Genomic DNA, 22743 nt, shown 5'->3' with positions numbered 1-22743 from the left:
CCACATTCGTACACAGTCAAACATATTTTGCCTAGACCTTCACTTACACATACATTGTTCCAATCTTTCGCAAATCAAATGACCCATGCATAGGCCAAAGTAACTCAGGATCCACACAAGTGTATTTATTCCATAATGTGCTGTACATTATAGAAGAAAGACCATGTTTAACATACATATCTCTATTGGGCATCCCCTCTGGGGGTGCCGGTTGCGATTTTTCCAGTCTCAAATTGGTACCATTACAAAAGCAACACATCCTACGAAGTGCGCTAAAAACAGGCATGCCAAAATAGTGCAGAATATGCAGTATTCTAATCAAAGTAGCACTTAATTACTTGCCTATATAAATTGCAATTTATATATCAATTCAAAGGACACAAATTGACTAGTCACCCAAAACACGAGAGCCACAGTAAGTGGTGAAACAAAGGCATCAACACCCACAGCAAGTGCCGTAAAACGGCTCTTACCAATCACAGGGTGTCCAGGTTCCAACTGCCAAGTTCTAAAACCGACCAAATGGTCACTGCATGACGAATGAACAAAAAGGATCTCAGTCGAGGACTGGCGCCACCTGGATGGTCAAATCAGAAAGAAGGGAAAAACGCCATGGTTGCCAAGATTCGGGTCTCCTCAGGCATTGATCGTCCGCAGCGAGATCCCAATCCTTCATCGCGACCAATCTGTCGTGCGTCCGAGTCGCTGATGAGTCCCTGTTCGGGCGCCAATTTGTCGAAGTAAGCCTCAGCAAGGCCTACTAGTGCAAGGGGTTCGCCCTTCTCTGCACCAAGCACTCAGACCATATATGAAGAAGTTGGGATAGAAACTGAAATAAAAGACAAAGGCGGTCATTACAACATTGGCGGTAAAAGCCGCCTACCGCCGTGCAGAAGACCGCCAACACACCGCAGCGGCCGCGGAAATCCGCCACAGCTATTATGACCCACAGCTCGGAATCCGCCAAAATGCAGACACCCACACAAGTCCGCCACACCAAAGGTCAGTGATAAACTGGTGAAAACAAAACCTCCACTGTCACGCCAACAGATATACGCCCACACTATCACGACCTACGAATCCACGCAGCTGTCTTTCAACAGCGGTATTCCATTGGCGGTACCCACTGCCACGCTCAAAAAAAACACATATACAAAACATAGCCACATTGGACAATTCAAAATACACACACCTGATACACATACACACCCCACTCCCACACACCCAATACAATATAAAACCCACACCCACATCACCCACAAACCCTTACGACAACAAATGACGAACGGAGGCCAGAGAGAGACACCACTATCAACAACACTAGCATCCACAGGCACACAACACCATCACCCATATAACTTCCATGCACGCACACTACACACCACTACATATCAGAACACTTATCACCTCACACACCACCCCACACATCACTTACACCACCCCATGGCACGGCAAAGACACCCCAGGTTCTCGGAGGAGGAGCTCAGGGTCATGGTGGAGGAAATCATCCGGGTAGAGCCACAGCTATTCGGAGCACAGGTGCAGCACACCTCAATTGCAAGGACGATGGAGCTATGGCAAAGAATAGTGGACAGGGTCAACGCAGTGGGACAGCACCGAAGAAATCAGGATGACAACAGGAAGAGGTGGAACGACCTACGGGGGAAGGTGCGTTCCGTGGTCTCAAGACACCACCTGGCAGTTCAGCGGACTGGCGGCAGACCCCCACCTCCTCCCCCACAACTAACAACATGGGAGGAGCAGGTCTTGGCGATTCTGCATCCTGAGGGCCTCGCAGGAGTGGGTGGAGGAATGGAATCTGGTAAGTCAAATCTTAACTATTACATCCCCCACCCTACCTGCATGCCAGAACATACCCCCACCCTCACCCTCACCCCCATCACTCTAACTCCTCACAAATGTCCCAACACCACAAACCATACATCCTAACACCAAGCCATGCATGCAACAACAAAGCATGGACACCCATCACCAAAGCATGCCCACTGCATATACCCATACACCCCCCTAAACCATCATCACATGAGGTCCAACACAGGAATGCAAGCACTGGGGTACATGGTCACCAACCCATTGCACACCATGACACACACAGATGTAATAACCATCCTTTTATGCCCCTGCAGGACCCCTACCCAACGTCACTGGACAGGAGAGTCCACACATTTCCACACCACCAACAGAAGAGGCCCACAGTGATGACAGCACCTCTGTCCATCTGGATCTAGATGACCAACCCGGCCCATCGGGGACCTCGGGACAGCGGGTTCCCCACACCCAGTCAGAGGCCACCACAGAGCTTCCCCTCTCTGGAAACACCAGCACAGCACCCACCCAGCGGGCCCATACCTCCGTCCCCAGGACAAGTCAATCAGCTGTGTGTCCACCACTACAGGGAACCCAGGCTAACCAACCACCCCAACAACAACAGGGACCTGGGGGCAGTGGTAGTGGGCACACAGTCCAGGGGACGGAGGCCCAGGAACACAGGGGAACTGGGAGGGCTGCTGTGCGACAGGGGGCGGACAGGCCCAAGGAACCCACTCTCCACGAGGCCCTCTCCTCCATCATGGGAGCCTACCACCACTCCCAGGAGACGATGGCAACGGTACTGGCCAAGTTTCAGGAGACCAAGTGCCTGCAGGAGGAACAGTATATGGGCTTCAGGGAGGAACTCAGAACCATCAATTTCACCCTGGGCACCATCGTAGGGGTGCTGAAGGAAGTACTCAACACCAGGAGGGACACTGTGGCACAACAAGGGGCCCCTGACACTAGCCTGGACGATGAACTGCCCACCACCTCCGCTGGCGCTAGTGGACAGGAGGCACCGCCACAGGACCACCACACCAGCACCCCACCCCCTGCAGAGGGAGAACCACCTCACAAATGGTCCCTGAGATCCAGGAACAAGACAGAGAACGATGCCAAGACCCCCGCCAAGAAATGAGACCACCTTGATTGTCATCCTACTGTCCCACTTTGTCACCCTGTCCATCCTTAAACTGCCCCAGCTCCACTTCCTATGTCCATATGGACAATGCATCTGTGAGACTAATAGACTGGACTCTGCCATGGACATTCCTCTGCCATCACCCCTCACCATTCTACAACCCCCTCTAATATTGAGCACTAAAATAAACACCCTTAAAGCACAAAACAATCTGGAGTCTGTCTGTGATTTCGGAATACTGTATTAACAATAACTGTGGCAAAAAGCTTTTCATTTTTAATGTCAACATACCTATGTCACACAGCTCTAGTCCATGAGGAATCAAAGCATGTGTCACACAGTTGGACCCACATCTGTGAAATCGTAAGGGAAAGTGACATCTCAGTGACCATACACTGGGTGAAAATGACAGACAGTAGAGAGGCAGTAGTGTTTAAGTACATGTAGTAGGCAGGTCTGTATTCTTACCTGTGTCACTGGAAATATCGCTGGATCAGTGAGTCCCTGTCGTCCATGTCTTCTTCCTCTGCTTCCTCCTCTTCAGTGTCCACAGGCTCCACAGCTGCCACAACACCGCCATCTGGACCATCCTCCTGCAGAAAAGGCACCTGTCGTCACAAAGCCAAGTTGTGAAGCATACAGCAGGCCACGATGATCTGGCACACCTTCTTTGGTGAGTAGAATAGGGATCCAATTGTCATATGGAGGCACCTGAACCTGGCCTTCAGGAGGCCGAAGGTCCGCTCGATCACCCTCCTTGTTCGCCCATGGGCCTCATTGTAGCGTTCCTCTGCCCTTGTCCTGGGATTCCTCACTGGGGTCAGTAGCCATGACAGGTTGGGGTAACCAGAGTCACCTTCAAATGGCGAGGGACAACTGTTAGACACACACTAACCAGGAGGGATATCCCCAGACCCACACAACCATTCCCACTGACTAGCTTCCAGCTGCTCACCTAATAGCCACACACGGTGCCTCTGGAGTTGACCCATCACATAAGGGATGCTGCTATTCCGCATGATGTATGCATCATGCACTGAGCCAGTGAACATGGCATTCACATGGGAGATGTACTGGTCTGCCAAACATACCATCTGTACATTCATCGAATGATAACTCTTCCAGTTTCTGTACACCTGTTCACTCCTGTGGGGGGGTACCAAAGCCACATGTGTCCCATCAATGGCACCTATGATGTTGGGGATATGTCCCAGGGCATAGAAATCACCTTTCACTGTAGGCAAATCCTTCACCTGAGGGAAAACGATGTAGCTCCGCATGTGTTTCAGCAGGGCAGACAACACTCTGGACAACACGTTGGAAAACATAGGCTGGAACATCCCTGATGCTATGGCCACTGTTGTTTGAAATGACCCACTTGCAAGGAAATGGAGCACTGACAGCACCTGCACTTGAGGGGGGATTCCTGTGGGATGGCGGATAGCTGACATCAGGTCTGGCTCCAACTGGGTACACAGTTCCTGGATTGTGGCACGGTCAAGCTTGAATGTGATTATCACATGTCTTTCCTCCATTGTCGACAGGTCCACCAACGGTCGGTACACCGGAGGATGCCGCCATCTCCTCACATGTCCCAGCGGACGGTGCCTATGAAGGACAACAGCGAGCACAGAGTCAAACAACTCAGAGGTACGTACCCACAGCTTACACAGAACACCATTCATATTCCAAAAAGTGGCCTGTATGTGTGTTGAGTCTGTGCCTAGGTATGTGTGACGCAGTTGAAATTGTAGGGTGGTGGGCCCCTGAAATGGCGGCTGCCTGACCTGTAAAGTGGGACAATGGGATGTAAGGTAACTCCGCTGGCGTTGTACACCGTCGCGGTAGGCGGTCGAAGACTGCGGCGCAATGCTGCATTGGTTAACATTGGACCCTGTGGGTCCCAGGAGCCAATGATGATGTATGCCGGTGGTGACGGTACGCACCGCAGCGGACGTGACCGCCATTTTCTATCTGTTCAATCACTCGATACCTGATCTTCGACAGGAAAGGACCTACACTGCAAGTGCTGCTGTGACCTTGGTCTGGAAGAGACAATGGCTCTAGTGTCTGGGGAAAGGGCCCCTGCCTTCACATCGGAGGAGTTGGAGAAACTCATGGACGGGGTCCTCCCCAGTACACGCTACTCTACGGTCCTCCAGACAAACAGGTAAGTACACTCGGAGCATGCTGTATGGGCTATGCCTGTGTAGAGAGGGGTGGATGTAAGAAGGAATGGGTGAGAGTGCAATGTGCATGAAACGACGGTGAGTGCATGTGCCACATGACAAGGGTAGGGATGGGGGCCAATCACTTTGACGGTGCAGTTGGTAATAACTTACTCTTCCCCCTGTACAAATCCATTAGGTCAGCGCCCACCAGAAAAAATATATTTGGCGTGCCATCGCCAAGGACGTCCGGACCCTGGGGGTCTACCACAGACGGAGCACCCACTGCCGGAAAAGATGGGAGGACATTCGCCGCTGGAGCAAGAAGACGGCGGAGGCTCCACTGGGGATGGCCTCCCAACGTGGGAGGGGTGCCCCTCGCACCATGACCCTCCTGATGTTCAGGATCCTGGCGGTGGCGTACCTGGAGTTGGATGGGCGCTTGAGGGCATCACAGCAGCCACAAGGGGGTGAGTACACTCTCATTCTGCTGATTTTGCGTGCAGTTGAGGTGTCTGGGTGGGGGAGGTGGGCTGTGGGTTTCCCTAGGCCAGGACGAGTTCCGTGGGCAAGGTCCCTCTGTAAGGCAGGCCATGTGGCACCCCACTGCAACTCTGTAGAGTGCCAACTACACCTAGTCATGCCCCTGTATCATCCATGTGTGCAGATGTCGTCCATAGCCTAGTAGGACATTTCCCAGGAATTGAACAGTGGAGCCCAAGAGCGTGGTGTAGTGCAGGGGGTTTCTGTGTCTGTCGTGTCCGCCAACGGTAGCAGTAATGCATGCACTCAACATGTCTTTCTTCTGTCGTCCCCCCCTTTTTGTGGTCTCCCTGCTCTTGTGTGCATTAGCATCATTAGGCGGAGGAGCAGTGGCACCGGAGCACGAGGGGGCTGCATCCCACATGGCCATGGAGGGCCACACTACGGAATCGGACTTCACCAGTGGGACGGAGGGTGAGCAGAGCTCCACGGCGGGGACAGGAGCTGAGACCAGTGACACAGACTCGTCCTCTGATGGGAGCTCATTTGTGGTGGCGGCAACATCTGTGCCCCCCCATCTACAGGTACAGCCGCCACCCCCCCTTCCAGCACCGCCATCCCAGAAGCCCCTCAGCCTTTGCCCCGTGCCCAATCACCCGGGAGGGTGGGCATCACCTTCGCCCCAGGCACCTCAGCCCATGCCACAGTCACCCCTGCTGCCCTCAGTGAGGAGGCCATTGACCTCCTCAGGTCCCTCAATGTTGGGCAGTCTACCATTTTGAATGCCATCCAGGGTGTAGAAAGGCAGTTGCAACAAACAAATGCATTCCTGGAGGGCATTCATTCTGGTCAGGCCCTTCAGTATGCTTTTCAGACTCTGGCCTCAGCACTGATGGCAGCCATTGTCCCTGTGTCTAGCCTCCCCCCTCCAACTTCCTCCACCCAGACCCAATCCCCTGTACCTCAGCCTACCTAAAGCATACCTACAGACAGCACGCACACACGCCAACACACAAGGGAAGCTCAGGCAAACATAAGCACCACACATCCCACAGACACTCACGCAAGCATCACACACATGCAGACACACCAACATCCACTGCCTCCACTGTGTCCCCCTCCTCCTCGTCTCCCGCCTCCCTCCCTGTCTTGTCTACACTCACACCTGCATGCACTACCTCTATAGCCACTACTACCATCACCAGCACACCCACCACCACACACCCCTCACGTGCAGTCACCACCCCACTACCATTCACACGTCCCCTGTGTCCTCTCCCAGTGTGTCTGTGACGCCCCCTCCCAAGATACACAAACGCAGGCACACACCCACCCAACAGCCATCCACCTCACGACAGCCTCCAGCGCATGCACCTTCACCCAAAGTCAGCAAACGAACACCTCCTACAACTACAACCTCTTCCTCCACTCCCAAACCCCCTCCAGCTACCCGTCCCAGTGTGTCAAAAAAACTTTTCCTGTCCAACCATGACCTCTTTCCCATACCTCCCCCACCCCGTCCGTCTCCTAGGTCCCGAACTAGCACCTCAGCCACAACATCTCCGGGACCATTGGTGCCTGTAGTCACCGGAATCTGGAGTGCACTGGCAACCAGGGCAGCCAGTGTGGCACAGAGCCACAGCACAGACAGTCCCCCACCTGTGAAGCATCAGAAGTTAGCCAGTGCCCGACGGGAGAGGAGGAAGACTCCAGCCACCAAAGCCTCTCCCAGGGGTACAGGTGGGAGTGTGGAGTCAGCTGCGACACCTTCCAAGGTGATGAAGGGGCACAAGAAAGTCAACAAGTCTGGGAAGAGCAGCACGGTGGAGAAGACTGCCATCATTCCAGCTGCCCAGGAGGCCACCGCCAGCACAAGCCCAGCTGCCCAGGAGGCCACTGCAAGCACCAGCCCAGCTGCCCAGGAGGCCACAGCCAGCACAAGCCCAGCTGCCCAGGAGGCCACCACCAGCACCAGCCCAGCTGCCCAGGAGGCCACCGCCAGCACCAGCCCCGCTGGGCCATGAAGGACAGCCAGCAAAAACCCAGCTGGGACAGAGAGGACCGCCAGCAAAAGCCCCGCTGGGCCATGAAGGACCACCAGAAAAAAGTCCCGCTGGTCCATGAAGGACCGCCAGCAGCTGAGTCACTGCAAAGGAGACCGCCACTCCAAGCACCGCTGAACAGGGCACCGCCGTCTCAAGCACCGCTGAACAGGGCACCGCCGTCCCAAGCACCGCTGAACAGTGCACCGCCGTCTCAAACTCCGCTGAACAGGGCACCGCCGTCTCAAGCACCGCTGAACAGGGCACCGCCATCTCAAGCAAAGCTGAACAGGGCACCACCGTCTCCAGCAACGCTGGCCCATGAGCGCCAAGAGCACTGACGCTACTGAGTCCGTCACCGGCAGAATGAAGCACTCTGGGCACAAAGCCCCCTCCAGAACCAGTGGAGAGATCCATCCACTACCTCTGTCCTTAGCAGGATGAAGCACTCTGGGCACCATGCCCCCTCCAGAACCAGTGGAGAGATTCATCCACTACCTCTCTCCTTAGCAGGATGAAGCACTCTGGGCACCATGCCCCCTCCAGAACCAGTGGAGACTGTTATCCACTTGAGAGACTGTGGCTTTGCACTCCCCAGGATTGAACAGTGGGCAAACCACCCACTTGGGAGACTTGAGAGACTGTGGCTTTGCACTCCCCAGGATAAAGCAGTGGACAACCCACCCACTGTAGAGACTTGAGAGACTGTGGCTTTGCACTCCCCAGGATTGAACAGTGGGCAACCCACCCACTGTAGAGACTTGAGAGACTGTGGCTTTGCACTCCCCAGGATTGAACAGTGGGCATGTGGCCCTCTCGTGGATTTGGCATCGTGCACTCAACCGGCTGAGGTTCCCCCCCTTTCCCTCCCCCTGAGGTGCCTGTTTTCTTGCTCTCTGATGCCCCTGCAGTGTTCTCTCCGTCATGGTCAGGGATCTTGTGTGGGCCTCGCCCATACCGTGTGGGCCCAGTGTTCCACGGACTTAATCGGAGCACTACCTGGACTATTATGCTTGGTATATATTTTGTACATGGTGTATATATATATATTTTTGCCGACTTGCTTTTAATATATTACAATGGTTACACTCATTTTCTATTGTCTTTGCATTCTTCCGGGGGGGGTTTGGGGGTGTAACTGTGATGTATCATGCCGTATTAGTGTGTGTGTTAGTGGGTGTGGGTGGGGTGTTGCGTGTTGCGTGTCCCTGTTTTTTCCCTCCCCCTCCCCTGTGTCGTAGGTGCAGTACTCACCGTGGCCTTCACCGCTGGCGTTCGTGCTCCTGGTAGAGGAGCAGGAAGACAATCGCAGGGAGTATGTGGAGTTCCGGGTCCATGGCGTCCTCGTTCCTCATGGGGTGTGTAGAGGTGAGCGTTTTCTCTTCGAAGTCCTGTTTCTGCCGTGTTTTTATCCCCGGTGAATTTCCCCCCAGAAAAGGTGGCGGATTGGTAGGTTGTGATACTGTGGGCAGTACTTTGTCCTCCGCCTGTCTGTTGGCGGTGACTGCTGCGCTGTTTGTTTGTACCACCGTGGCGGTCGGAGTGTTAAAGTGGCTGTCTTTGTTGGCGGTTTCCGCCGCTGTCGTAATTGCTAAATCTTTACCGCCGGCCTGTTGGTGGTCTTACCGCCGCTTTAACACTGACCGCCAGGGTTGTAATGACCACCAAAGTTTATTAAACCTCTTGAGGTGGTACTACAGTTCAAACAGCACCCTTCGGTAATGTTTGAAGTATTACACTGAACTAAGAGAGCATGGTCCTTTTATACCCACACAGAGGCTAAAAAGAAGGTGGTACAATTATGGAAGCAAGACTTGTATACATATATGGTCATATGGAAATGCACAGTCAACAGGTAGGAGGGGCTAACAGTTTTCAAGGACTAGTTGACACATTACTGTCTGTTACTAAGTACTAACAGCTGCAGATCTTACTGGGCATGTGCGAAAGTGGGAGATGCTAAATATAACTTGTCACTAGACAGATTTTCAAGAGTAGTTAACAGGAAGGTAGGACAGAGCACATGGCGAGCACATGGCAGCATTTGGCAGAGATAATGGCTGCCATGAATACAATATGGATTCCGCAAAATTTTCACAATAGTTGCTAAATACAAGATGTCTTCTGCTAATGCTTAATCTAATCGCTACTAAATTGCAACTGTGATAATGATGTGTCTTTCTTCCATTGTTGACAGGTCTACCAGGGGTCTGTACACCGGAGGATGCCGCCATCTCATCACCTGCCCCAGCAGACGTGCCCTATGGAGGAGAACAGCGAGCAGAGAGTCATCCAACACTTAGGTATCACACTGTGTGATTTGGTAAAACGTTGGAAAATTGCAAAGTGCCTGTATCTGTCCGTATTCCGGGCCTAAATAGGTGTGAGGCAGTTATTTGGTCTGCCATGTGGCCCCCTGTAATGGCGGCTACCAGACCTGTAAGGTGGGACATGGGGAAATGAGGTAACTGCGCTGGCATTGTACACCGTCGCAGTGGGCAGTAGAAGACCACAGCGCAATTCAGCATTGGTTAACATTGGGCCCTATGCGTCCCAGGAGCCAATGACGATGTTCACCGGCGGTGACGGTACGCACCGCCGCGAACTTGGCTGCCATTTTGTTACTGTTCCCTCACTTGATAATTGATCTTCAACAGGAGAGGACCTACACTGCAAGTGCTCCTGTCACCTGTGTCTGGAAGCGACAATGGCTACAGTGTCTGGGGAAAGGGCCCCTGCCTTCACTTCGGAGGAGTTGGAGAAACTGGTGGACGGGGTCCTCCTCCAGTACATGCAACTGTACGGTCCTCCAGACAAACAGGTGAGTACACTGTGAGCATGGTGGGTGGCACATGAGTGTATAGAGGGTCATGGATGGAAAAGGGTGGGGAGGGGGACAGGACAGCATGTCAGGATTGTGTGTGTATGTATGTCTGGACCAGGGTGGGAGGTGTTTGGCAATGCATGAGATGAAATGTACAGGCTAGAAACATCCATTTTCACTTCACTTTTCCTCTAGGTCAGTGCCCACCAGAAGAAGGGTATTTGGCGTGCCATCGCCAAGGACCTCCGGACCCTGGGGGTCTACCATAGACGGAGCACCCACTGCCGGAAAAGATGGGAGGACCTGCGCCGCTGGAGCAAGAAAATGGTGTAGACCCAGCTGGGGATGGCCTCCCAACGTGGAAGGGGTGCCCGTCGCACCATGACCCCCCTGATATACCGGATCCTCGCGGTGGCCTATGCACAGTTGGATGGGCGCTTGAGGGCATCACAGCAGCCACAAGGAGGTGAGTACATTCTAATTCAGCTGACTCTGCACACTTTATGAGGTGTCTGGGTGGTCGAAGTGGGCTGTGGGTTCCCCTAGGCCAGAGCGAATTTGGTAGGCTAGGTCCCTTGTTAGGCAGGCTCTGTGGCACCCTAACCCCACTAGTGGTAATAGCCATCTACACCCAGTCAGGCTCCTGTGACTTCCGGTTGTGCATCACTTGGGTTTAGGCCTCATCCCCCATGGGCATGTGCATTTTCTAGGAACTGTTAGTGCATGGCTTCGTGCATAGGGCTGCTCCCTGTGTGTCGTGTCCACCAACGGTAGTGGTGTTGCATGCTCTGAACATGTGTTTCTTCTGTCTTACCCCACTTTTTTTTGTCTCCCTGTTCTTGCATGCATTAGCATCATCTGGTGGAGGAGCAGTGGCACCGGAGCAGGAGGGAGCTGCAACCCACATGGCCCTGGAGGGTGAAGCAACAAAGTCTGAAGCCACCAGTGGGACGGAGGGCGAGGGGAGCTCCACGACGGGGACAGGAGCATACACCAGCGACAGTGACTCCTCCTCTGATGGGAGCTCCCTTGCGGTGGCATGTACCTCTGTGCCCACCGCATCAACAGGTACAGCCGCCACCCACCCCACAAGCACCGCCCTCCCAGCAGCCCCTCACCCTCTGTTCCGTGCCCGCTCACCCAGGTGGGTGGGCATCTCCTTCTCCCCAGGAACCTCAGGCCCTGCCCCAGTCAGCCCTGCTGCCCTCAGTGAGGAGGCTATTGAACTCCTGAGATTCCTCACTGTTGGGCAATTTACCATTTTGAATGCCATCCAGGGTGTTGACAGGCATTTGCAACAAACAAATGCATACCTGGAGGGCATTCATTCTGGGAAGGCGGCACAACAGAGAGCATTTCAGGCTCTGGTCCCAGCACTGATGGCAACCATTGTCCCTGTGTCCAGCCTCCCCCCTCCAACTTCCTCCACCCAGACCCAATCCCCTGTACCTCAGCCTATCCCAAGCACACCATCAGACCAGCATGCACACTCATCAACACACAAGAGTGGACATGACAAACATAAGAACCAAACATCCCACAAGCACTCACACAAGCACCATCCCCATGCAGACACAGCAAGATCTACTGCCTCCACTGTGTCCCCCTCCTGCACATCCTCCTCCTCCCTCCATGTTTCATCTCCACTCACACCTGCATGCCCTACATCCTCAGCCACTACCTCCATCACCAGCACGCCCATCACCACACACCGCTCACGTGCAATCACCACCCCCACTGCCATTCACACATCCACAGTGTCCTCTCCCAGTGTGTCTGTGAGCCCTCCTCTCAAAGTACACAAACGCAGGCACACACGCACCCACAGCCGTCCACCTCACAACAGCCTCCGGCACATGCACCTTCACCCAAATTCAGCAAACATACACCTCCTACAACCACTACCTCTTCCTCCACTCCCAAACTCCCTCCATCTTCCCGTCCCAGTGTGTCTAAGAAGCTTTTCCTGGCTAAACATTGACCTCTTCCCTACACCTCCCCATCCTTCCCCCTAGGGCCAAGCTTTCCAGGTCCCAGCCCAGCACCTCAGCCACCAAATCCCATGTGCCACCTATCGAGGTCAAGGATATTCCGCCACCTGCCAAGGTGAAGAAGGTGCCCACATCCCGGAGGGAGAAGCCGCGCCTACCAGCCACCAAGGGATCCTCCAAAGCAAAAGGGGAGAGTGTCAAGACACCTGCAGCACCATCAAAGGTGGGGAAGGGACACAAGCTGAAGAGCAGGTCAGGACAGGGCATGGTGGCTCAGACTGAGGGACTAGAGTCACCCCTTCTGTCAACCACTAAACCAACCTGTACGGCGGCGAACACAGCCACCTGCACCGCTACCTGAACAGTCACCTGCACCACCAACAGCACAGCCACCTGCACTGCCCCCTGCACGTCTGCAGGTTCAGCAACAGTCCCCAGCATCTTCCCCAGTGGGCAGCCATCCGAGGCTGCAGGAAACGTCCTGCTGTGTCCCTCAACAGGTACTGACACATGCACCACCACCAGCACCTCCGCCACAGACACAGCCGCAAGCACTGCCACCAGCCTCACAGTGGCATCACAGCTGACATGGCTGACATCCCCAGTGGGCAGCTGTCCAAGGCTGGAGAAGACTTCCTGAACCCTGCCCAGCTTCCATGAGGCATGAATCTCATCACTGTTTGTGCCTGCAGGTGGAAGGTGAAGCCGCAGCAGGGTGTGGTATGTCACTGCCTCCATGGCGTATCATGCTACCTGTTCCCAGGCAATCTCGTGGCTCACACACCCATGTGAGGTAATGGGGCCAGCCACACTGTATGTGGACCACTCTGGACACCAAGCCCCCTCCAGAATCAGTGGAGACTGTTATCCACTTCCTCATTCCTTGGCAGGATGAACCACTCTGGGCAGCAAGCCCCCTCCAGAACCAGTGGAGAATCACATCCACTTCCTCAGTCCTTGGCAGGATGAAGCACTCTGGGCACCAAGCCTCCTCCAGAACCAGTGGAGAATCACATCCACTTCCTCAGTCTTTGGCAGGATTAAGCACTCTGGGCACCAAGCCCCCTCCATAACCAGTGGAGAGATACATCCACTTCATCAGTCCTTGGCAGGATGAAGCACTCTGGGCACCAAGCCCCCTCCAGAACCAGAGGAGAATCACATCCACGTCCTCAGTCCTTGGCAGGATGAAGCACTCTGGGCACCAATCCCCCTCCAGATCCAGTGGAGACTGTTATACACTTGAGAGACTGTGGATTTGCATTCCCCAGGATAAAGCAGTGGGCAAACCACCCACTGGAAACACTTGAGAGACTGTGGCTTTGCACTCCCCAGGATAAAGCAGTGGGCAAACCACCCACTGGAAAGACTTGAGAGACTGTGGCTTTGCACTCCCCAGGATACAGCAATGGGCATGGAGCCCCCTCGTGCAGCAGTGGCGCCGTGCGTTCCTCCGGCTGAGGTGTCCCCCCTCCCCTTCCCCCTGAGGTGCCTGTTTAATTTCGATCTGATGTCCTAGCAGTGTTCTCTCCGTTCCGAGTCAGGTATCTTGTGTGGGCTTCGCCCATGCATTTTGGGACAACTGGTCTATGGACAATTCTTGGTACACTTTCCGGACTTGTGTTGTTGGTGTACTTATTTGTATATACTGATTTTTGAACATTCACTATCTGATTTTTCATGATTACACTTGTTACAATCATTTAATTTTGTCCTTGCATTCTTCCAGGGGATGAGAAGGTGTATATGTAATGTTGCTGCATGTATTTGTGTGTATGGTGGTGAGGGTGGGAGTGGGGGTATTGAGTGTTGCGTGTCACTCTCTTTTCCCTCCCCCTCCCCTGTGTTGTAGGTGCAGTACTCACTGTGATCGTCGACGGTGTCTATCCTACTCCTGATACAGGAGGAGGAAGACCAGCATGGACAGGACGTGTAACTCAGGCTCTAGGGTGTCCTGGTTCCTCATTGGGTGTTGAGAGGTGAGTGGTTTCCCTTCTGTGTACTGTTTCCACCATGCTTTTGATAGTGTTGGTTCTGCCCTGGAAAAGGTGGCAAATAGGCGTGTTAAAATACAGTGGACGGTACCTTGTCCTCCGCCTGTCTGTTGGCGGTTACTGCCGCAGTGTTTGTTTCTACTGCTGTGGCGGTAGGAGTGTTAAAGTGGCTGTCTATGTTGGCGGTTTCTGCCATGGTTGTGATTCAATTTTTTTTCCGCCGGCCTGTTGGCGGTATTACCGCTGCTTTAACACCGTCCACCAGGGTTGTAATGAGGGCCATAATTTTAAAAAACATAGAAATTCACTGAAACAAACAAAGGTTACAGGGACATTATAGTTAAAAAATAGAATTAAACAACCCTTAAAACCTTAGGAATTCACTGCAAAAAACAAAGGTTAGAAGTACATTATAGTTAGGCTCACATTTCACTCGTACAAAACAAGTGAAATTCAGAAGTTATAGTTACCTGAGCTAAGTGTAACTGCGCCCCTGTAATGCACTGCTTATGACCTCACATGTTACATTACTTATGACACGGTTAGTGACATAATTGATGACATCACTCACACAACCACTCACACCCACTGACACCCCATACAAGCTGACATACATACACTCACACACAAATACTCACATACCCATTTATTTAGCCATAACAGTACTGACACACACCCACTCATTCACTCACACAGCCACTGACACAACCACTCACTCATCCATACAGCACTCACTCATTTATTCATAGACCCATACAGCTATTCACACATCCAGTTACAGGCCCATACAGTCACTCACACACCCACTCATACACGTATGCAACCACTTTCATACCCATGTATAGGCCTACACTGCCACATCCACTCACTCACCCATACAACCACTCACACACCTACATACTCAGCCATGCAGTCACCGACAAAGCCATGCACTCACACATACATCAACTGACACACCCACTCGTTCACCCATAGAGCCATTCCAACAGCCACTCACACACTTATACAACCACTCACACACTCACTGACTCACACATAGGGCCTGATTCTAACTTTGGAGGACGGTGTTAAACCGTCCCAAAAGTGGCGGATATACCACCTACCGTATTACGAGTTCCATAGGATATAATGGACTCGTAATACGGTAGGTGGTATATCCGCCACTTTTGGGACGGTTTAACACCGTCCTCCAAAGTTAGAATCAGGCCCATAGTCACCAACAGAGACACTAACTCACACATACAGCTACTCACGCACCCACTCACTCACCGATAAAGCTATGCACACAGTCACTCACTCTCCCATACAGTCACTGATACAGCTACTCACTTATGCATAGTCACTCATACACCCACTCACTCACCCATACAGTCACTAACTAACATGTCACTCATAAATAAAGTCACTCACTCACCTAAACAGCTACTCACATAGCTACTTATACACCCATACAGGTACTCACAGATCCACGCACACAGAAATACAGGCACTCAGAGATCCACTCACACACGGATATACACAGGCACATAGACACACATATGTTAGAAATAATATCATTCAGTAGTACAGAAAGTATACTATTTACCTTTTGTAGTACCGTAGTATATATGCTTAACACTCATAAACATTTAGAAAACACCCACAATTATTGGATGATGTCATCAATGATGTGCACTTCCATGCCATTGATGTGTCAGCATGAAGCAAAGTGCACTGCACATGTGTAATTGGTAAGGTTGACTGTTGGCATGCATCATGGAGTGACTTGCGTTTATGTTGAAATCACATGTGTTTGTGTACAACCATTTATCCACAGACTTCTGGGTTTACTGACCAAAATGGAGACAGTGATGTAGCTTCCCACTGGGCAATATGTTGAGGGTGTTCTACAAGTACTTGCTAATCTCTGGGCCTCTTAAGCATCCTATTGGCGTCTACTGTTGCAATTAGGGTATGTCATTGTAAGGGGTGCTAGACATTGGTGGTGATTTCCTAGGGACTTGTTGATTCATTGTGTTGTGGATTCTAGGGACATAGGGCCAGATGTAGCAAAAATTTGCGAGTCGCAAATGACCCGAATCGCAATTTGCGACCCCGCAAAATCGGAAATGGGATGCAAAAACCCCATTTCCGCATCGCAAATTGCGACGTGAGCCATTACCGACTTGCAAAATTTGCGACCCCATTGTGGTAGTCGCAATTTGCGAGTCGCAAACCATAAGAAAAAGCCACTCGCAAATTGCGAAAAGTCGCAAAAAGCCCATTTTGCACACCCAAATTACCACTAACTCAGAGCAGGTGGTAACCATAACCAAAGTATAAAAGGAGAACCAGAAGGCATCTGGGTTACTCAAAATGGCTGAAATATATGTGATAGCAAGGAGGAGGAGAGTCCACGCCACACAGCAGAGGAGGAGGAGCCAGAGACAGGAGAGGATATACAGAACCAGGCAGACACTTTTCCAACAAACCGAAGAGGAGATTTATGACAAATACAGACTCAGCAGTGCAGCAATATTAGAATTAATTGATCTACTCAATCCGCAGCTTCAACGAAAGACACACATGTGCAAGTGATATGCTCACTGCACCTCTTGGCCTCGGGTAGATATCAGGGGGTCATTGCACTGGCAGGTGGGGTATCCCAACATGCCCTCTCAAGATTCTTCAGATCATTCCTAGATGCAATACTCACACACATGACCAGATACATATACCTACCCAGGAATTAGGCAAAAATCAACAGCACCAAGTTGGAATTCTACAGAATTGCCAACTTCCCTCATGTAATAGGGTGTGTAGACAGGACACATATACAAATATGCCCTCCTGAAAATCTGGAATATCTGTTCCGCAATCGGAAGTGTACACCCTCACTGAACATCCAGGTGGTATGTGACGCCCATTATGTCATCACTGACATGGTAGCCAAATTACCAGGGAGTACACATGACTCTTACATTTTCAGGCACAGTGGGATACACCAACACCTAGAACGTGGGGAGTTTGGAGACGGATATCTCTTAGGTATTGCTGCAGACACCCTGAAGCCATACACACAGGTCACTGTAGAAACCATCCATGCCCTGCTTACATTGTTAATTTTTGCCACACAGGTCACAGTGCGTATGCGCTACGACCATAGATACTTACCCCGTACCTAACACCCAGCAATGAGAATGAGAGGCGATATAACAGTGCACATAGGCGGACCATAAATGTCATAGAGAGGACCTTTGGACTGTTAAAGGCAAGATTCCGATGCCTCCACAGAAGTGGATGTGAGCTCCAGTATGCTCCAATAACAGCTTTCAAGATAGTTGGCGCATGCGCTATACTGCACAACATTGCCACCAGATGTAGGCTACATCTCACCCCTGAAGATCCAGATTCAGAGGATGACGAGCAAGAGCTACCACATCGCCAGCCTGGGGATAGAAGCATTGCAAATCAAGGCAGACAGAGACGGGACCACATTGCAAACCAATACTTTGGAAGGTACGTGGCAACTGTCACCACGCACACTTATGTCACACACAAAGAGCCCAGTTGTGAAGTGGATCAAACAATACTTTTTAATAAGTGAACCTAATAACTAAAGAATTGAACTGTTGTTAAGGGGCTGCACATGTCCACCCTCAATGAGGACACATTAACTCCATGTGCCTCATGTGTCCTGCAGTGTTTGGGCCTAACATCTCCTCCTGCTATGCCCAGCATGGCTTGTGCTAGGTGGGTCAGCAGACCCCTGACGTGCACTGCCACTCCGCAAGACACGTGTGTCTGTGGCAGATGCGCTGCTGATGGTGGACCCCTCCTCACTGTCCTGAGGTGTCTCAGCCGTGCCCCTAGCCACCTGTCTGGCCTCCAGCATGTCCACAGCGTGGCTAATGCGGCCCAGTCCCCGAGCCACATCCCCTGCAAAGTGGCCCAAGTCCACCTGCAAGCTCACAGTACGTCGTGACAGCCCTGTGGTGTTCACTGCAAGACGGACAATGGATGCAGCCATGCGGTCCAATCTCTGTACCAGTTGGCGCTCACGGTGCCTTGCACTCTGTCTCTCTGACACCAGTTGCCGTATGGATAGTGCTAGGCCACTGACATTGTCATTCAAACATGTGAACTGTGTGTTCACTTCTGCCAGGCCATGTGTAAACTTGTGCTCCATGCTCTGCATTGCCCCATAAATAATTCTCAACTGCCTTGTTTGCAGGCACTGACCAGATAGGAGGGATGCCTCTGCTGCAGACATGGATGTGTCACCTATATACTCCTGGGACACTGCGTGGACATGGAGTCTGTGTCTGCGACGCGGTGGTGCTTCTTCGTCTTGCTGTATCACACTGTGGCTGGGACCAGGTGTTGTGTCTCTTTCCTCCATGTCCACTTCTTCAGCTGGAGGGAACGGTGGTGGTGTGGTGGTGTGGTGCTGGGCCCTGTAGTGGCTGCTGCAGCCTCCTGCCCTGCCTGTGGCCTGCTTTCTTCACCCTGGATGGTGTGGCTGATGGGGGTGTCTTGTGGGAGACCTGTGGGACATTGGGAACACACTGTCAGTATCTAACATCTGTTGTATGCCTCCTAATAAACAGTTGCCTATAAGGTGCCTACTGTACTACATTGCCCATAACGCACTGTTCTGGTGGTTGCTAGTCTGGAATGGAGCTAGTCTGGTTGTGCATGCTGCTGTGTACTGGGTGGGTGAGGGTATGGCATTTATAGGTGTACATGCATGTTTCATGGTACTCACTTTTTGATGTCCCTTGTACTGACGTGTCCAGTACTCCCATTCCTGACACTGCCTCAGGCTCCAGGGTCTGTTCAACTAGTTCCTCCATGGCTGTGGGTGGTGGGATGGTGGATGAGCTTCCTCCTGTGCCCCTCATCTCCCTGAGGCGCTCTGACACCCTCTCCTTTGTCCTGGAGCGCAAGTCATACCACCATTTTTAAATTTCCTCTATGCTTCTGTGGCTCACCCCTATGGCATTTACCCTCTCCTGGATGTCTTGCCAGATTCTCCTCTTTTCAGTGTCTGGGACACTCAGCGCAGCCTTTCCAAACAGCTGGTCATGGTGCTGGCAGTATTCCTCTGTCAGCACCTCAAGTTCCTTTTCAGAGAATTTCAATTTTTTCTTCCTGCCTGCACTGCCTGAGTCTTCCATTGTTGCAGCTGTTCCTCCAGGTAGTTGCTCAGCAGTTAGTAAAGGGTGTGGTCCTCCCTCCTCCCAGGTGTATTTAATGACTTCCTGGCTCTGATGTCATCAGCAAGAGCCAGGAAGTGTTTTTCTAACAGTTTTTCTGCACCTGCATGCAATTTGCGTCACAGTCGCAATTTGTGATACCCAACTTGCAATTTGCGAGTTAGTTTTTAGTGAGGTCGCAAAAAGCCACCTCGCTAACAACAGACTCGCAATCTGCGGTGCGACATCATTCGCGAGTCGCAAATTGATGTCGCTTTTTTTTGTTGGATCCCATTTTGCGAGTCGGAAATTGCGAGTCTCAATGACTCGCAATTTCCAACTCTCAAATTTTTTGCTTCCTACATCTGGCCCATATCTCCTTGACATTTGGCACATGATGTCTCGAGTGTACATTTCCATGACAAATGTGTGGAATATCTGAGCAACTACCTCCATGACTCCACTGGGAGAAAGTTAAATTGGTGAGGTATGCATTGTTGATATGTTTCCAGTGTGGCAAGGGTATTTCCATGTCACCTCCTCCTAGCTATTGTACTATTGTCAGCAACCTGATGACAATAGTACAATAGCTTTGCATGTTCTGGAAGCACCATTTCACATTGGTATGTTATTGTGTATGTGACAAATGTATGTCTACATGACCTTGTGTGGGATTTGTGGGAATACAGTTGGCATTGGCCTACTATTGTATGACAACTGCTAACTGAGGTATGCTCCATGAGACAAAGCATTGAAGGTAATGTGGTCTCATACTTTCAATGGTTACTGTGATTGCACAACTTCAGCCATGCAATTGTAGTTGTATGAGATCCTGATTTTCCAGTTGGCAACTGTTGTCAGTTCAGATGGCATGGAATGGTACACACTTTGGTACATGTATGAGCTACTTAGGTGGAGTTTTCTGCTGGGGCCTACTTGACATCAATGTTTACTTATCATAGCAGTTGTGATCATGGATATGTGATGACCAGATTTCTCTTTGTTTACCAGCATCAGCCAGGGAAGCGAAGGATACATGGCACAGCCGAGTGGATAAGCATCTGGCCACGGAAACTCAGGTCAAGACACCACCAACACAGAGGGAACCAGTGACCGGAAGGGTGAGGAGTATGCCACTGAGGAGACAGGATCTACAACCTGATCATCTGATTCTACCTCCAGTGGCTACTCCCTAGTAGTGGCAGGCCCATCGGGACATACCATCTTTTTCTGCCATTCCCAGTTCTATCACCACCCTCCCTGTTGCTACATACTCAGTTGGTTGTGCCTGCTCATCCAAGAGGGTGGGTGTCTCCTTTGTAACAGGCACCTCTGCCCCAGCCCCAGTTACCCTGCTGCCCTGAGTGAGGAGATATCTTTGTGGGTCAGATTGCCATTGTGAATGCCATCCAGGGATTGACCTGCCAACTTCAGCAGACCACAGCCTTCCTAGGAGACATTGATAGTGCCATGTCTGGCCTACAGAGATCTTTTCAAGCTCTCACCTACTCACTGACAGCAAATAGTCATTCCCCACCTTCTGTCCCCTCTCCACCTCCCTCTTCCCACTCAAGATACCCTACATATCCCAAGCACACACACAGATCTGCGCGTACCCACATCAATACACAAAAGCAGCACACATAAACACAAACAGCACAAAACACACCGGCATGCAATCATTCAACAGACACACATAACATCAGCCGTCACTTCCCCAGACACCCCCAACACTCCCACAGCCCGCATACCACATCCAGCATACTCACAGGCACAACCATAACAGGCAGTGACACACCCACCACATCCAGCATACCTGCAGACACCACCCCAACAGACACACAGACATCCATCACATCCAGCATACCTGCAGATACCAACCCAACAGGCACCTACACATCCACCACTACAAGCATACCCACAGACACCATCCCAACAGCTACATACACATCCACCACACCCACATCACCCAGCACCTCCACCTCCCAGCCCACAAGAGGTGCAAACACCCACACTCACACACACATCAGACACTACCAAAAAACAAGCATACCTCACACAAGCACACATGCCTAAGCCATCCACACTGACACATCAGACAACCACTTCCTCAACCTCCAAATCCCCACCTGAGAAATGGCCTCTTTTTGCAATGATTAGCCCCTACTTTTTGCCTGGTATGTGATTTAGCCTCACAGTTGTTAGTGCCCAGGGCCCCTGCTAATCAGTTCCCTATGTTAGATCTCTTTCCATAAAATTGTGATGCATTGACACAATTGGCAACATGTTTAGCTGCCACTATAAGTCCCTAGTAAATGGGACCTAGATACCCAGTGCATGGGGTACTAAGGGCAAGCCCCTGAGGGCAGCAGCACAGATTGTCCCACATTCTAGGGCCATGCATCCAGAAGTACCCTGCGCTTCCATTGCAAGCTGAGTGTTCTGATACAATCCTAAAAGGCAAACTCGACATGGCACACAGCGTGTGTGCCCTGTCCACCATACAATGCATGCACTGTATGGTGGACCCCTCTGGCAGACTTTCCAGCCCTAAGACAGGGTGTACTTTATGGTAGGTGTAGGCATAGATGCATGAGCAATATGCCCCTACTGTTTCCTGTCCAAACCGGGGTCATAGTACGTGAACAGGGCAGCCTTTTTAATACATGTGCTAGACACTGGTCAGTACGAGTTTCACAGCTACATGATGGCTACACAAAACCCTGGGTTATTTGGTATCAAACAACTCAGAATGATAAATCCAAACAGGTACCAGTATTGAATTTATTACAAAATGTACCCAGGGGTTACCTTAGAGGTACCCCTGCAAAAGCTAACTACCCTGGCATGGTTGAAAAGAAGAAAAACCACATCACATCACAGGATCGTAGTGAAATCCATTTATTCCTCTGTAATGTCTCAGAAAACAAGTCTCCTGATCCAGTAAAACGCTTCAGATGGGACGCCGCTCACAGACTGAATAGACGCCAGGCCGGTTGCAGACTTACCATGGTCTGTGGACTCTCCTATCATTCATGCCAAAATTTGTATAGTTTTTAACATCCTTGAAAATTGGAGCCTGTTAATACA

Source organism: Pleurodeles waltl, chromosome 7, assembly GCF_031143425.1.
Source record: "Pleurodeles waltl isolate 20211129_DDA chromosome 7, aPleWal1.hap1.20221129, whole genome shotgun sequence".
Lineage (NCBI taxonomy): Eukaryota > Metazoa > Chordata > Amphibia > Caudata > Salamandridae > Pleurodeles > Pleurodeles waltl.
This window is presented reverse-complemented; position numbering follows the sequence as displayed.